This window comes from Lynx rufus, unplaced genomic scaffold (genome assembly GCF_022079265.1).
Source record: "Lynx rufus isolate CCGP_SWC_20201006 ecotype Redwood Valley unplaced genomic scaffold, mLynRuf1.p SCAF_3, whole genome shotgun sequence".
In the NCBI taxonomy this organism is placed as follows: Eukaryota; Metazoa; Chordata; class Mammalia; order Carnivora; family Felidae; genus Lynx; species Lynx rufus.
Window position 1 is genome coordinate 112,071,760 of NW_025814845.1, and position 18,269 is coordinate 112,090,028.

Sequence of the window (18,269 nt, forward strand, 5' to 3'; positions counted from 1 at the left end):
ATCTACTATACTGTCGGTGTCTGGCATAAAGTTGGCACAATATTGACTGGATGGATGAATGAATTGTATTTGTATTTAAAGATACTGAGAAACTAACTCAGAGATCTCATATCTCACAAAGCTATAAACTCAATTCAGAGACATCAAAACATTCTGAACTTGAAACTGTAGAGAGAGAGAGAGGAAAAAAAAAAGCAAAGCAGACTTCTTTTTTTTTTCCCCCAAATTTATAAGTTTTTAGATTCATTCTTGACAGGTGTATTGGAATCTTTCCGCAGTGATAAAGGACTCTGAGACCAGTGAACACACTAGTTTGAGAGGATTGTAAAGCTTTGGAGTAGAAATAAAGTCATTTTTTTTCAGAAGATTTCCATAGTATTTTAACTGGATCATGTTTAATGTTCTGTGGCTTTCTTTTAAGTCAGACTTATGATACCTTTGAGTTATCTATCTTCTACCCTTTTGGTGTAGTTCCTTTTAAAAAGGAATAGATGAGGCTGAAAATGATTTATACCCATCAGCAGGGCATACTTTCTCTGTAATTTTTAAGTAAATTCGTGAGAATTATAAAACCCTTACCAAGTCTGTGACTATATTTGCCAATCTCCAAACAGTCGTTAAGTCCACCGAGTTTTTACACTGTTTTCATTTCACTAGAATGAAAACACATGGACACACAGCTTTTAAAATATATATCATTTCATCTATGCCATTATTTCCTACAAAAATGTCTGACATGTGCTAAATGCTCAGGAATTATTTACCGGTTAAATTAAGGAATGAAGTTAGCTGACGGAAAATCTGTGAAGCAATCATGGATTTCAAGTTGTGATGTTTTAATGAACGACTGTATCGCACAACTGAAAAACATTTGCTGTTATATATGTGAATTGACATTTTAAATATTCAACTTGTCGCCAAACACATCTCTGTGGACCCTAGACCTGCGTGTGGATTCCTGCCACTCTTCGCCACCTTCATTGGTGCCATCGTAAGCAAAGCCACTGACCTTTCTTACCTTGATAATTACTGTACCCTCCTACCTGATCTCCCCCATTTGGCCTTTGCTCCCCTTCAGTCTATTCTCAGGCTAGTGGCCTGAAAAATTATTTTAAACTCAGTTGAGCATATCATCTCTCTGCTTACACCCTTCAGCAGATTCACATTTTATTAAAAAAGAGCTGAAGTCCTTCTCCACTCTTCAACTTGTCACCCTGCCTCAGATTCACTGGCCCCCTGGCTGTCTGTCCACCTAATTCTTCAGAGATTTTTTACTACAGGGCATTGCAGTTGTCACACATACCTGGAGGGTTGTGTGCCCCCACCTCCTGCCCCCCATCAAGTCCAGTGTCTGCTCCCTCGCACCCTTCAGAAGCTTACTCGTGTCACTCTGGACAACTCTTTATAAAATTGCAATCTCACCCACACTCGTTACTCCCTGGCCCCCTGCCCTACTTTATTGTTGTCCTTGCAAATGTTACCACTTAACATATTTGATATTTATGTATTTTTCTTATTATTTCTCTCATTGTTAGCACGTGAGCTCCACAGGGCAAGAGGTTTTGTTTATTTTGTCCACTACACTATCTACTCTGCCCAGAACACGATCTGATTCATCTGTCATTATTACACTATCATTCATTCACAGTTCGAATGATTAATACCTTATTATCTAACTATGAGAAAGGTAATTATAGAGTGTGCACATTATTCTCTCGTATAAATCTATTAATTGCGATATGTAAATAAAAAGGAAATAAGATAGTGTAAAACTATACATAAGACTATACATAAGACCATAACATTTAAGGGACTCGAAATACATGTACTCAGTAACCCTATCGTAGGTTCTAAAATATGAAGTTGAAAGTAAGAGATATTTATAGGGATCTGAAATCTAGTATCTTTTTCTTTTAGGAGCTCATATAATTATGACCAGCATATGAGGTCTCTCTAGACCTTAATTCCAAAGTAAAGACCTGGGTCATGTTAGAATGAGCAAAAACTTTCCACATGTTCAGGCAACCTAAAGAGATCACCTTTTTAGTAGGATACAGAATCTCTTGATTTTCTTTTAGCACTTTCTCTCCTCCTCTGAAGAAATTGATGATTTAAATTGTATTTCTTATTCCTTCCTTATAATATGCTGGCTTACTTATTTTAGAAAGAAGAGAGTTACTAAAGTTCTGTAAATACATAGAGGAACAGGCCATCGAATACATATTTATTTTTGTAAATATATTTCAACTAAGAAAGAACATTAGGAGTATATTACCTTTAAAAGTATTATTTTTTCTCATTGCCACATAGTATTCCATTGTGTATATATACCACAATTTCTTTATCCATTCATCAGTTGATGGACATTTAGGCTCTTTCCATAATTTGGCTATTGTTGAGAGTGCTGCTATGAACATGTGGCAATGAGAAAAAATGAAATATGGCCTTTTGTAGCAACGTGGATGGAACTGGAGAGTGTAATGCTAAGTGAAATAAGCCATACAGAGAAAGACAGATACCATATGGTTTCACTCTTATGTGGATCCTGAGAAACTTAACAGGAACCCATGGGCGAGGGGAAGGAAAAAAAAAAAAGAGGTTAGAGTGGAAGAGAGCCAAAGCATAAGAGACTGTTAAAAACTGAGAACAAACTGAGGGTTGATTGGGGGTGGGAGGCCGGGGAGGGTGGGTAATGGGTATTGAGGAGGGCACCTTTTGGGATGAGCACTTGGTGTTGTATGGAAACCAATTTGTCAATAAATTTCATATATATAAAAAAAAAAGAAAAAAAAATAAAAGTATTATTTTGTATTTTTTCTGATATATCTGAAAGTATGTGACATTAATAGAATTTTGAGGCTGATTCAGTGGGTGTAATGTAAAAAAATAGAAAGTATATAATTTCCAAAAGATCTTAGAGATTTGAGTATGTTTGAAAAAGCTCATCAAATATTTTATCAAGTATTTTGTTTTTTACATGTTTGTTTATTTATTGTTGAGTGTGGGGGAGGGCAGAATTGTCTGTATCACTTACACTTATTGGATTTTAAAAAAGAAAAACTATTTGCTTATCTTGTGTTCACTCAAGTTATCTGAACTTACACAGTAGGTCTTTTTCACTTTTCTCCATATCTAAGCATATTGAAACATGGGTCAGCTTTAAGAAGAGAGTATTTTCTATTAGTATCTCATGAAGATACTCCTGCTGGGAAAATGTGAGTGCAGCAATAATAGGGAAAAAGTACTCTCGATTACCATTAGAGCAAATTTTATTATTTAAAAAAAATTTTTTAATCACTATTTATTTTTGAGAGAGAGAGACAGACGGAGTGTGAGCAGGGGAGGAGCAGAGAGAGAGGGAGACACAGAATCCGAAGCAGGCTCCAGGCCCCGAACTGTCAGCATAGAGCCCGATGTGGGGCTTGAACTCACAAACCATGAGATCATGACCTGAGCCGAAGTCAGACGCTCAATCGACTGAGCCACCCAGACACCCCACTATGAGAATAAATTTTAAAATGGTTGGGAGGTATTTTTATGAAGATATTTTTAATATTTTAAATTTTATTTAAAATTAGAAAATTGAGAAATACCAATTACATATATTACGAATGCCATGCATACAGATCTCAGTACAATTTGACCTTTGTATGAAGAAAAAATTATTGGTTTAAAAACGTATTGGCTAAACATTACCGAACTTCAAATAAAAATCTCACTACACTAGGGTGCCTGGGTGGCTCAGTCGCTTAAGAATCTGACTTCCCGCTCAAGTCATGATCTCATGGTTCATGGGTTCAAGCCCTGTGTCAGACTTTGTGCTGACAGACAGCTCAGAGACTGGAGCCTCCTGCAGGTTCTGTGTCTCCCTCTCTCTCTGTCCCTCTCCATTCATGTTCTCTTTCTCTTTCAAAAAATAAATAAATATTAAAAATAAAATAAAATGAAATAAAAATCTCACTACACCACCGTATTTCTTTTTAATGTGTATTTAGTTTTGAGAGAGACAGAGTGCAAGCGGGGGGAGGGGCAGAGAGAGAGAGAGGGAGGGAGACACAGAATCTGAAGCAGGCTTCAGGCTCTGAGCTGTCAGCAAAGAGTCCGACATGGGGCTCTGGCCCATGAACTGTGAGATTGTGACCTGAGCTGAAGTCTGGTGCTTAACCCTCTGAGCCACCTAGGTGTCCCTCACTACACTACCATATTGATAAGATAGGTGAACAGAGAGAAAGAAAGAAGAAAAAAGAGAGGGAGGGAGGAAGGAAGGAAGGAAAGAAGAAAGAAACCCTTTAATGTAACTCTCAGTGTATTCTTCGTAAACAGGGAGTAAAAATATGTTTCCTGGTTCAAATTACCATTGAAAATGAGAGAAAGGACAAAGAATTGCATGCAAAACAGTATAGAAATATGTAGAAATCTGTAGCATTTAACTGCATGGAGAAATCATTCCAGGTGGAACAGGAGAAACCCCTACAAGAAGAATGATCAAAATCCTAGGTGTGCCAAACGCCTATAGGCACAGGTGGGAGGTATATAGAGCGAAGCCACCACAGGTGGGTACCACAAATGCGAGTGTTAGTGGTGGGGACTACACAGCTCGTGCCTTTTCCTGGATAAATGATGAAGCTGGTACTGGGCCCAGTCAATATTTCACACATGGAAATGAACGTCCAATGCAACCAAAAAACTCTCATTTTACACGAAAATCTAGAAATCTCAATTAAGTAGAAAGACCAAATTATTAAATGTAATTTAAAAGCTAAATAAATAAGGGCGCCTGGGTGGCTCAGTCGGTTGAGCGTCCGACTTCAGCTCAGGTCATGATCTCAGAGTTCGTGAGTTCAAGCCCCACGTCGGGCTCTGTGCGGACAGCTCAGAACCTGGAGCCTGCTTCGGATTCTGTGTCTCCCTCTTTCTCTGACCCTCCCCTGCTCGTGCTCTGTCTCTCTCTGTCTCAAAAATAAATAAAACATTAAAAAAAATTAAAAGTAAATAAATAAAAATAAAAACTAAATAAATAAAATGAGGGCCAAGTGGGGGACCAAGAGTCCTAGTAGGAAGCTGATTAAAAATCTCTGTACAAGAATGCCTTTTGAAAGAGAATAAGAGGAGCACCTGTCATGCAGGATCTGCCTTTATTAATGATTTGTGATGAGGAGGAATTTAGGAAGTAAGTTTGGATAGTTGGGATGAGTTTATTAAGAACTGAAATCTTTCTCCATATATGAAAGCTCTGTTACCATCTCCACACACATATAATGACATTTAAGGACTTTCTAACTTACAAGGTCAGGACTTGAAAGCTGGGGTTTGTACTTTGAAGAAAATAACAAAATGTGAGTGTGAAAAAACTTGCATGGGGAATGAGAAGCTATGAACAATTACAGAAGCCCAAAATCATTCTTGGAAACAAAGCTAAACACTTTGTAATTTTATTGTAGTGTTACTATCATTATTACAGAATTAATTTTAATTAGTCTTCTTGTCGGGCATTTCTTTCCATTATATGTTTTCAAAAGACTGGCCACATTATTAAATCTGAATTTATTGTTTGCAACCTATGTTAACTTTCCACAGAAAAGCTTAAGTTTATTTCACAACAAAGAGTTTTTATATTAATATTCTAAAAACATATTTTGGGGCACCTGGGTGGCTGAGTTGGATGAGCATCCAACTTGGGCTCAGGCCACGATCTCGCAGATTGTGAGTTTGAGCCCCATGTTGGGCTCTGTTATGATGGCTCAGAGCCTGGACCCTGCTTTGGGTTCTGTGTCTCCCTCTCTCTCTGCGCCTCTCCCACTCATGTTCTGTCTCTGTCTCTCAAAAAATAAATAAATGTTAAAAATTTTTTTGAATATCTAAGTAGATTTATAATTAATAAATATTTCTTCAGAAACTTTATTTTCAAACACAATCAATGTTGCCTAGAGATTTACAGTAATGCTTCATGGGGTACTGATGGAGAAATGGGGAAGTTTAGAGAAGAGTCCCAAATCCCTATCATTCCAACCTACACAGTTTAAATACCACTGATTTGTAATCATTTAATTTTTATCTTTATTTCTATTTATTTATCTTTATTCCCGTTAGTTAACATAGAGTGTAGTTTTGGCTTCAGGAGTAGAACCCAGTGATTTATCTCTTACATATAGGGATACATTTACATGTTTATCTACTGATACCAATTTTTGGTTTTAAAGAGTAAAGTCTATTAATGTATGAACATAACCTCTGAAGATTTTGCTTGAAAATTTTTCCTGCTTGGAGTCAATTCTATACTAATTCTTAAAGCTGTATTTTCACTTATACATTGTTTCAGTTGAAATTAATTTCATCTTTATCTTTGTTCTTTTCCTAGTTTCCAATCCTTCTCTCCCTGTATTTCTTTTCCTCTTTTTTTAATGTATGTATGTTTGTTTGTTTGTTTGTTTATTTATTTATCTGCGAGAGCAGGGGAGGGGTAGACAAAGAGGGAGAGAGAGAATCTCAAGAAGGCTCCACGCTGCTGGTGTGGAGTCCAATGAGGGGCACCATCCCACAAAAGATGAAATCATGACCTGAGCTGAAGTCAAGAGTCGGATGCTCAACCGACTGACCCACATAGGCACCTCCCTTCCTTGTTCTTTCTATCTGATCTATCAATCTATTACCTATTTTTTTTTTGTTGCTGGTTCACTTTTATTTTTGAATTTTTTGCCAAAAAATGAGAACTTCACAGAATTACTTATTTTTCAGATGGCCAAATGCCCTACTGCTCAAAATACTTAGTAGTGTATCACAGGGTAAGACCTCATGGAGTTTTTTGAAAGGGATATTCTAGAATCTGGATAGATAGAGAAGCATTCAATGAAAGCAGACTAATGCTGCTGATAAATCTTAATACTTTACCCTATTTTTGTAATAATCATAATCGTTTCCTTTAAAACAAGAGTTCAATAGCTATCATCCACTAGTAAGATTGTGGACTTGGCCCTGCTGGGATAAATCATGGTGAATGCATCAGAAATGCTGTGAGTTTTTCCCTCAAATAATTTGCCCAGAAAGTGTTTCAACTACTTTAAATATATTTTATAAAAACATATTTTTATAGCTACATTGTGTTAGAAATGAACCAATTTTATGTAAATGAACATTCTGCATTCTGCAGATAAAGCATGCTAATTTTAACAATTTCAGACATCTGTGACAGAATTTCTAAACAACCCAACTGGATTAAGCTGACAAATATGAAAAAGTAATACATGGTTAGTCACCTTTTAATTCTTGCATTTACATTAAACTACCACTTCAAAGGGCAAGGGTAATTTCACACTTTTAAAGTTTTAAATGGCTTTTATTTCAACTTAACACAATATGCCAATATTGAAACACAGTTATAATGATTGTTTTATTCTTTTTTATGACTTCTATTTTAAAATATATTGAATCATATAACTCTAACTCTTTCCTCCCAAATAACTAACACCCATACAGTCCTGTGAATATTATTATCTTACAACTATTTATTTCCAAGATTTTCTGTGTTGACAATGGGCAATCCAGGAGCAGATTTTCAATACTATACATGCAAACTTTCTCCTAAAAATTGTAGCTGTTATTATACAATGCCTAATTACATAATATTTACATATCTGAATGGATAATTATAGTAGATGCTTGAGCCATAGGATAATAAGAATATCCACATATTTAAACTACCTAAATTGTGCCAACCATTTTTGTAAACAATTTGCATGTGTGAACTCATTTAACCTCCACTCTATGACGTAGGTCCTATTAATCTGACAATTATTTTACAGGAAACTGAGGAACAGAAATTAATGTAACTTACTGAGGTCACCCAATTAGTACATGTCCCGAGGTTAAAAAGCTGGCAGCCTGCCTTCAAAATCTTACAGTATAGATGCCTTAGGAACACTAAAGGAAAGCAGTTTGTGATAGAAAGTTTTACATTCATTTCAGATCTTGCAGTTTATGGTGTACTTAAATACTAAAATTATAAACGATTTAGGTAATTTTAACTTTCCCTTCTACATGTGACATTTAAATATCATGATGTTTGCTCATTAAGAGAAAATTATTTCCCTTTAAAAACAGCTCTCAAGGGGCGCCTGGGTGACTCACTTGGTTAAGCGTCCAACTTTGCTCAGGTCATGATCCCATGGCTCATGGGTTCGAGCCCCACGTCAGGCTCTGTGCTGTCAGATCAGAGCCTGGAGCCTGCTTTGGATTCTGTGTCTCCCTCTCTCTCTACCCCTCCCCTGCTCACAGTCTGACCCTATCTTTTTCAAAAATAAAAGTAAACCTTAAAAATTAAAAAAAAAACAGCTTTTGAGTAGTATTAATGAAACGCAGTGCCAAAGATTTAAAATATTTGCCTTCAATACCATCCCTGATGATTTGTGCCATTTGGTGTGATAAAGATTAAATAGAAGATGAGATCTCTCTGTAGGAGTCATTTTTCATCAATTTCAAAATTCTGCCTTTTCTGTAAGTAATTGTCAATATATATTTTAAGTCAATGATGAATTTTCGTTTTGCAAACTCCTACACGTGTGTACATGAATGTTCGAATAACAACTGAATTTCAGGCTTTCTAGTTAGTGTTGGACAAGTGAGCAGTTAAGGGATAATGTTAGTTCGGCACAAAAGTCCTCCTAGTGTGAGCAGGAATGGGCTATAGACTATCACTCTCCCTGCTTCATTGACTGATTATAACTTCGGGAGTCCCCTTCTTTCAGAAGCAGTGCTTCTTAAGAATGTAAAGCAAAATTTGGACTAGAGAAATTTCTTGGAGGGCCAGGCAGAAGGGGAATGAACATTTCTTTCCTGCTCATTCACTGAATTGATCTGTGGAGATAGTGATTCCAATCTTGAAGGTTGTCAGGCACCCCGTGGGAACACACTGACATCCAAATTTACACAGCACCTGAGCAATACAAGTACCACAAAAGAAAGATGACAGATCTCTTCGTTCATTCAACATATACTCATTTAGTGTGTGATGTACGCCAGAAGCTATCTAGGTGCCAAGAAATACACGATGTAATACACCAGTTTTTGTTTTGTTTTGTTTCGTTTCATTCTGGTTTGTTTTGTTTTGCTTTTTAGGCAAAACTTCCATCTTTGAGGAACATACACTCCAGTAAAGTGAGACATACAATAAACATAAAAATAGGTATATTTATTTTAGGAGTGATAAGTGCAATGGAACAATAAAACAAGGTAAAGCCGGTTAGGAGATTGGTCAGGGTGGAAACTATCATTTTTAATGTGGCATTGCATGACACCTTACGAAGGATATTTTGAGTGAAGATCTCTTTCTCTACGCATTAGTAAATGAAGAATTCATATAAGCAATATAATTGCAATAACAATTTGAGGCTTTAAGAAAGCCCGTGTTAGTACTGAAGAATCGTGTCAGCCTTGATGGGGGAATGTATTAGTTTATGACAAACTGGGTGCCTTAAAACAACATAAATCTATCCTTTCAGGGGCGCCTGGGTGGAGCAGTCGGTTGAGCGTCCGACTTCAGCCAGGTCACGAGCTCGCGGTCCGTGAGTTCGAGCCCCGCGTCAGGCTCTGGGCTGATGGCTCAGAGCCTGGAGCCTGTTTCCGATTCTGTGTCTCCCTCTCTCTCTGCCCCTCCCCCGTTCATGCTCTGTCTCTCTCTGTCCCAAAAATAAATAAACGTTGAAAAAAAATTAAAAAAAAAATACCATAATTAAAAAAAAAAAAATCTATCCTTTCACAGTTCTGGAGGGCAGAAGTCGACAGTGTTGGCAAAGCCAAACTCCCTGCAGAGGTCCTAAGCTATATTCTGTCTTCTTGTTCCAGATCCTGGTGACACCTTGGCTTGTGGCTACATCATTTCAATGTTCTCTCTTCAAGTGGCTTCCCCCTGTGAATATCTGCTACCTCTTCATTGTTTTCCTGTCGTTGTTTGTTTGCTTTTGTTTTTTTTTTTAAGTTTTTATTTAAATTCCAGTTGGTTAACACATAGTGTAATATTGGTTTCAGGGGTAAAGTTTAGTAATTCGTCACTTACGTAACACCCAATGCTCAGGGCAAGTACCTTCCTTGTCCTGTTTATCCCATCCCCCACGCTATTCCGCTCTAGCAACCCTCAATTTGTTCTCTATTTTTAAGTCTCAGTGGTTTGCCTCTCTTTTTTCCCCCCTTCCTCCATCTTCATTTGTTTTGTTTTTTAAATTCCACACACGAGTGAAATCTATGGTCTTTGTCTTTCTCTAACTGACTAATTTTGTTTAGCATAATACACTCTAGTTCCATCCATGTCACTGCAAATAGCAATAGTTCATTCGTTTTGATGGCTGAGTAATATTCCATTGTGTACACATATGACCTCGTCTTTATCCATTCATCAGGAAATGGACATTTGGCTATTGTTGATAGTGCTGCTATAAACATCAAGATGCATATATCCTTTTGAATTAATATTCTTCTATTCTTTGGGTGAACACCTAGTAGTGCAATTGCTGGATCATAGAGTAGTTCTATTTTTAACTGTTTGAGAGAACTCCAAACTGTGTTCTGAGTGGCTGTAACAATGTATTCCCACCAACAGTGCAAGAAGGTTCCATTGTCTCCACATCATTACCAACACCTGTTTTTTCTTATATTGGTGATTTTAACTATTCTGACTGGTGTGAGGTGATATCTTACTGTAGTTTTGATTAGCATTTCCCTGATGATCAATGATGTTGAGCATCTTTTCGTGTGTCTATTGGCCATCTGTACATTTTCTTTTAAAAATTTTCTACAAATGTCTTTTGCCCATTTAAAAAAAATTATATGTTTATTTATTTTTGAGAGAGAGAGAGAGAGAGAGAATAAATGATGGAGGGGCAGAGAGAGGGGGAGACACAGAATCTGAAACAGGCTCCAGTCTCCACACTCTGAGCTGTTAGCACAGAGCCCGATTAGGGGTTCAAACTCATGAGATCATGACCTTAGCTGACGTTGGATGCTTAAATGACTGAGCTACCCAGGTGCTCTGTCTTTTGCCCATTTTTAATTAGATTATTCATATTTTGGGTGTTGAGTTTTATAAGTTTTTTTTTATATATTTTGGATATTAACCCTTTATCAGATGTGTTATTTGCAAATATCTTCTCCCATTCCATTGGTTGCCTTTTAATTTTGTTGATTTTTTCCTTCATTGTGTAGAACTTGTTTCCTTTCTTCTTCTTCTTCTTCTTCTTCTTCTTCTTCTTCTTCTTCTTCTTTCATCTTGATGAAGTCCCGGTAATTCATTTTTCCTTTGTTTCCTTTGCCTCCAGAGACATATCTAGACATACTTGATTCTAAACTTTGACTGCCTTTAAGCTAATTTACAATCTTGTAAATTGTAGGTAACTGAAAGTTGTGCAAAATAATTCTTATCTCTGAACACAAAAATGAATTCTGTCCAGTGGAGATTCAATTAATTTCTTCTCTTCTCACTCTCCTACACTTGAAAACAGCCAGTTTTTAGTCTATTTGTAAATTCATTTTACTATTTCTTTATTGAAAATAAGCTTTTTTATCCATAGCTGGATAAACACTGTTGCTAGAGAAGTGTACTTCATATACGGGCTGCCCAAGTTCAGGTGTATCTTTTCTTGACTCTCTGAGGTGAATCCAAATAGCAATAGAATTTTACTGACTGTTTTGTCCAAATTCAGTTTTTCCGTTGTATACTTTTTTGTTTATTCGTTGATTTTGGCAGCAGTGATTATGAATTTGAGTCTATTACCTGATCATTTTATGATCTCTGTAAATGCATTAATGGTTTAGAGAGATGTGTTAACTGCTTGATAGAGGTGATAAAGACTGATTTATTAGCCATTTTTTCTTGTCTATTTGTCTATTTTGAGTTTGAATCTGTCATAAATTTTTTACCATTGTTAAAAAGAAATCTTTCATATCTTCATTAGTGAGCTTCTGTGTTTTTGTAATAGCTATTGACTCAAGGCTGAAAGTAGAAAATTATAGCTGTAAGTTATCTTTCTGTCTGTGTGCCTATAATTTAGAAAGGTCTTTACCTCTCCAAGCATGAATATGGAATATTTTCCTACCTCTAGAACGTATTAAAAAATTAGCCTATATAAGTCTCTTAAAGCAAAAGAGTGATGTTTTAATTGCTTTACAAAGAAAAATGAGCACTTACATAAACATTAAATTTCTAAAATCCACAGGTAATAAAAAATTGTGCTTCTAAAGATTTAAATATGCTATAATTAAAAGATAAAAGAGATAAAGATTATCGCTTAATAAAAACTAACCCAGGGGAGCCTGGGTGGCTCAGTCAGTTAAGCGACTGACTTCCTCTCAGGTCATGATCTCACAGCTCATGAGTTTGAACCTCACCTGACAGTTGGGAACCTGGAGCCTGCTTCAGATTCTGTCTCTGTCTCTCTGCCCCTCCTCTGCTCGCTCTCTGTCTCTCTCTCTCTCTTTCACTCTCAAATATAAAAAATAAAACAAAAAATAAATTTAAAAAAATGCTCACCCAGAATCTTTTTAGAATCTAAGTTTACATATGTTAGGTAAAATTTTGGCCAAAAATATAATTTAATAATTTTTGTTTAATAAAAACATCTATGCCTTTGTTTACTGATTCTTCTGAGTAGAATGGCTTTTAATTCATATGATTATTCTTCTTGGGCATTATTTTCCTCAATTTATACAGGTTTACTGATCAAATAAGTAACACTACCCTAGATGTTTAAGATTGTGAAAAATGTAAATATGTATTAAGCTAAATTGAATCATTATTATGACAAACTCAGCAATACTTGGTTTTGTAGTATGTCAATCTGAATGATTTTCAACGTCTTTAGGTAACTAAAAACCTTGGATTGGTTTCATTAACTTCATTAATGAATACCTCCTTGGCTATCTAAATAATTTCCAATTAAAGCATAGAAACATTTACTACTAATCATAATTTTAAGTTTACATAATTTGCTTCTTATTTTTACATTCTATAAAAAGGCTATGATGCCTTTGGTCCCTGTTAATAAAACCATTTATGCCACTTTCACAAGTTGTATAAGGGATATTTATGTCTGTAGAAAGTTATGTTATGTGCATTCAAGACTTCTGTATATTACCTAAAATACTGGGGCATGACAGACACTTCTCAATTTTCCATAGCTGAACCTCCCCCACCTTCAATTTTTTCTTTAAAGTAGAAGTTATTTACTTTGGCTGAGAGTTATAATCTAAGTGGTTGGGACTAGTCCAGGAGCAGCAGTGACAAAATGAAAAATATACTATTTCACTAAAGGTGATAGAAATAATTATATTTATTTGATAGGTTGGTATTCATGGGTAGCATGAGCTGATGTCAAATTAGAAGAGATGCTTAGCTTTCCCTAGGTTAAATTTGTATAAAAATATTACTTATATAAATATTTTATACATTTTCTGTTTTATGGAAATGTGAGGAAATGTCACTTCTCTATACTTAGTGCTCCTGCAAATGCCCTAGCTTCCTGAGTCTTAGAAATGCATATGATATGAAGCTAGAGAACATTCACTTTCATCTCCCAGAAATATTTTAATTTTCATATACCATGAGAGACCAGATCTGTAGTCATTTGTCTCTTATCTGTCATGTATGCTCTGTCTATGCTCTGATCTGAAAGGATAATAAACTTCTAGTGTCTTCCCTAGAGAGCCAAGTGATTACAGCCTGTACTGGATCCCCGGGTTAAGCCCTGAGGAGGACTGAGGCACTATCGAGATATTTACATGTAAGAAGGGATGAACCCAGAATTAGAAGACATCTCTAGCTTGTAGAAGCTTGTGACATTCAGGTTCATCTGGCTCTTTAGGAAAGCTGATTTACTTATCTAAAAAGAAATGTAAGCCTCAAAACTGTAAAAGTTTCTTTTTTTTTGACCCCCTTCATTTCCTTTTGGGAGTAAAGGAGGACAGCAATCTCCCTCCAGAACATAAACAGAAAAGATTATATTCTTTGTCCCTTATCTTCAGGGTGTAAACCCCTTGTCATGTTATCTTTTGAGTAAGGTGTGGGGGACTGATGCTACCATGTCACTCAGGCTGTTGTTCTGGTTGTGTCAATAAAGAACTATTTTTCTGGGCATAACTGTCCAAATAGGGTGACATCTCACACACCTCACTGTTCTTTTTTTGTTGTTTTTTTTTTTCTTTTTGAGTTTATTTATTTTTGAGAGTGAAAGAGAGCGTGAGCCAGGGAAAGGCACAAAGAGAGGGAGACACAGAATCCGAAGCAGGCTCCAGGCTCTGAGTTGTCAGCACAGAGCCCCACGTGGGGCTCAAACTCATGAACCGTGAGATCATGACCTGTGCCGAAATCGGAAGCTTAACCAACTGAGCCACCCAGGCACCTTCACATTCCTCACTGTTTTTGACAAAACAAGGAATTTCCCAGAAATTGTCAGTGTTCATAATCTTTCTTTTCAGCACAGTTGTGATGGTTGGTTGCCTGGTATCTGATAAGAATCAGGTGTTACTAGACATAGCATCAGTTATTATTTAAAATGCTTACCTGGGGGCACCTGGGTGGCTCAGTGGGTTAAGCGTCACACTCTTGGTTTTTGGCTCAGATCACGATCTCACAGTTTGTGAGTTTGAGACCTACATAGGGCTCTAAACTGACAGTGTGGAGCCTGCCTGGGATTCTCTGTCTCCATCTCTCTGATCCTTCTCCACTTGCTCTCTGTCTCAAAAATAAATAAACAAACAAATAAACAAACATTTGAATGAATGAGTAAATAAATAAATAAATAAACAAAATGCTTACTTGGCCTCAACCTTCTTTACATTTAACATCTTCTGAACCAGTTCTTTTTAATTAGGATGCATATCCAAATTTTCTATATTTTATAAATTATAGGTATTTAGGTTCTACTTGTGACTTACTGAATCACCTTTCTTGATATTCTTGATATATTCTTGGTATATCCCTGATACTTTCTTGCATGTTCTTGATATACTAACATTATTTTATGTTATATATCAAAAGTTTTTCCACTATAAATATGTTGTTAATCAATTTTTATAATTAGCTGTAATGCTCACTCAACTCTTTGAAAATAAGCTTAATCATTGCCCTTAATGACATGTTACCTAATATGGGGGGAATTAGTATTTTACCTCATTTTCCATGCTATGGAAACACCAATTTCCTTGTCACCTGCATTATTTTTATTGTGAATTTTATCATAACCTTCAATTTGAAAATTATCGGTAATAAATTAATCATGATTTTATTATAGGTCTGTCACTTACATATAGATTTTTGTTTTACTCTCATGTTTACCTAAAGGTGTTACACTCAGCTACAGGCCAGAATTTCTTTCTTCATCAAAGAAAGACAGTCTCAAAGCTCTGTCTGTGGAAGGCACTCTGTCAATTACATTAAACCAATGACACTTCAAAGAATAGATTTTGGGTATAGCCTTCTGATGTTATTGCTTTGACAACATTCAGACCATACCATCGGGCTGCCTGGATTTCCAACATTCTTTAGAATTAATTTTAATCCAAGATCCAGGAGAACAAGAAGTAATTACATAAATCCTAATGAACTGATGAAAGAAATTTAATAATGTAATTTATTTGGAATATTGCTGGCATTGTTTTAATGTTCAATTATTTGAATACTTTAAAAAGCCTTTTTTTTCCCCTTAAGCTATCTCCAACCTATGATGACTTAATAGACTCTGCTTTCAAATACAGAATTGAAATATTTAAAAATTATATCTGATTAAAAATTTTCACAGTTAACATACTTAATGGTGAGAAGCCCAAAGTTTTTCCACTAAAATCAGTATAAGGTAAGAATGTCTCCTTACATTATTCCTTTTCAACATCATACCAGAGGTTCTTGCAAATACAATAGACAAAAAAAGAAAATGAAAAATAAAAGTATAATTATTGGAAGAGAATAAATAAAATGGTCTTTGCAGATGGCTTGATCATCTTTTTTAGAAAATCCAAAACAGGGCTCTGGGTGGCTCAGTTGGTTGAGCATCTGACTTTGGCTCAGGTCATGATCTCGCGGTCCTTGCATTTCACCCCTGGGTTGGGCTGTGTGCTGACAGCTCAGAGCCTGGAGCCTGCTTCAGATTCTGTCTCCCTCCCCTCTCTGCCCCTCCCCCACTCGCTCTCTCTCTAAAATAAATAAAAACATTAAAAAATTTAAAAAATAGAAAATCCAAAACAATTTTTAAAAAGCTCTGTTTACTAAATAGCAATTATTTCAAGGTTTCAGGATACAAGGTAATTGCTTTCTTATGTAACAACCATAAGCAAGTGGAATCAGGAATTAAATATGCAATATCAGAGGGATCTATAGATTCAGTGCAATCACCATCAAAATCCCAAAAGTTAATTTATGAATACTGACAAACTGATTCTAAGTTTTGTCTAAAGAAAAAAAAATACCCAGAATATCCAACACAATATTGAGGGAGAATAACAAAATTGGAAGACTGACACTATCTGACTTCAAGACTTACAAAAATACAGTAATCAAGGCAGTTTGGTACTGATGAAAGAAGACAAATAGATCAATGGAAAAGAATAGAGAAACCAGAAATACACCTGCAAAAATATAGTCAGGTCATCTTAGGCAAAGAAGCAAAGTCATTACAAAGGAACAAAAATGGTCTCTTCAACAAATGGTGCTGGAAAAACAAGACATCGATATGCAAAACAATATGAATCTAGATAATCGACTTTATACCCTTCTCCAAAATTAACTCAAAAAATGGATAAATGCAAAACTACAAAACTCTTGGAAGATATAACATAGGAGAAAACCTAGATAAGCTGGGTGTGCTAATCTCTTTTTAGATACAATATAAAAGTTACAATCCATGAAAGTAATAATTGATAAGCTAGACTTGATTAAAGTTAAAAAGTTCTTTCTGCAAATGACAAGGTCAAGAGCATAAGAAGACAAGCCACAGTATAGGAGAAAATAATTTCAAAGGACACTTCTTGTAAAGGATTGTTGTCCAAAATATATGAAGGACTCTTAAAACTCAACCAAAGGAAAACAAACAACTCAGTTAAAAAAAAAATGGGTTGAAGACTTTAACAGACATCTTACCAAAGGAGATATGTAGATGGATAATAAACAAAAGAAAACGTCTTCCATATCCTGTGTCTGCAGGGAAATGCAAATTAAAACAACAATCAGATACTACTACATAGTTATTAGAAAGGTCAAAATCGCGAACAATTTTAACACTAAGTACTGGCAAAAGATGTTGAGTTGGGCAAAAGGAACTCTCACACATTCTACAAAATGTAAAACCATGAAAAAAGGAAATGGTCAGTAGTTGCCAGGGGTCAGGGAAGAGATAAATGGGCAAAGCACAGAGGATTTTTAGGTCAGTGAAAATACTTTGCATGATGGATGAATATACATTTGTCCAAACCCATAGAATTTGGGTGATTCTGTTGTGTCAATGGAGGTTCATCCTTGGTTTAAAAAAAAAATACCACACTGGTGAGTGATATTGACTATGAGGGAAGGGTGCATATGTGAGGGCTGGGGGTGTATGAGTAATCTCTCAATTTTACTGTAATCTGAAAACTTGCTCTAAAATCTAAAGTGTTCTCACTGACACTCCTCCTCCACAATTAAAATTTATTCTTATTGAATTTTCTTACTTTTTTATGGCAATGGTTATGCAATAAGAACATTATTCAGTGATAATCTGTTCTCCCTTTTACTAGGATAAATTGTAAAGATAAAACAACCAAGGCCTTGCCTTCAGTGTCATGTGATAATAATGATTATTTAGTCAGATATGGTAAACATTTTTTTTTAAAAACCAAGATTTACTTTATGGAACCAAAACTTACAAAGAAAGCCCCACCAAGAAAACTGGCCTACTACCTGGCATACAGGGTTCTTAGTCTTACAGATGGGAAGAAAGACCATTTCCTGACAAGTCAAGGATCCTTAGAATACTTTAGAGCTCTCAAGAAGAGAGGAATTTACACAAATTATGAACACTGCAAATGATATCTGGAGGAGAGTTTATTGAGTTTGGCTTCCTAGTATTGTGATAGCAAATAATAGAGGTTTCTAAAAGTCAAATCTGAGATTCCTTATGAAAACTTCCAGCATAGCAAATATAGAAGGGTCTATAGGAAAATGAATGCTCTTACTGGACCTATTTAAATATGCAGGCCATGTCTTAAAAAACCCCTTCTTATTTGCAATCAAGAGTAATATTTTCTTGGAATTATTTTTG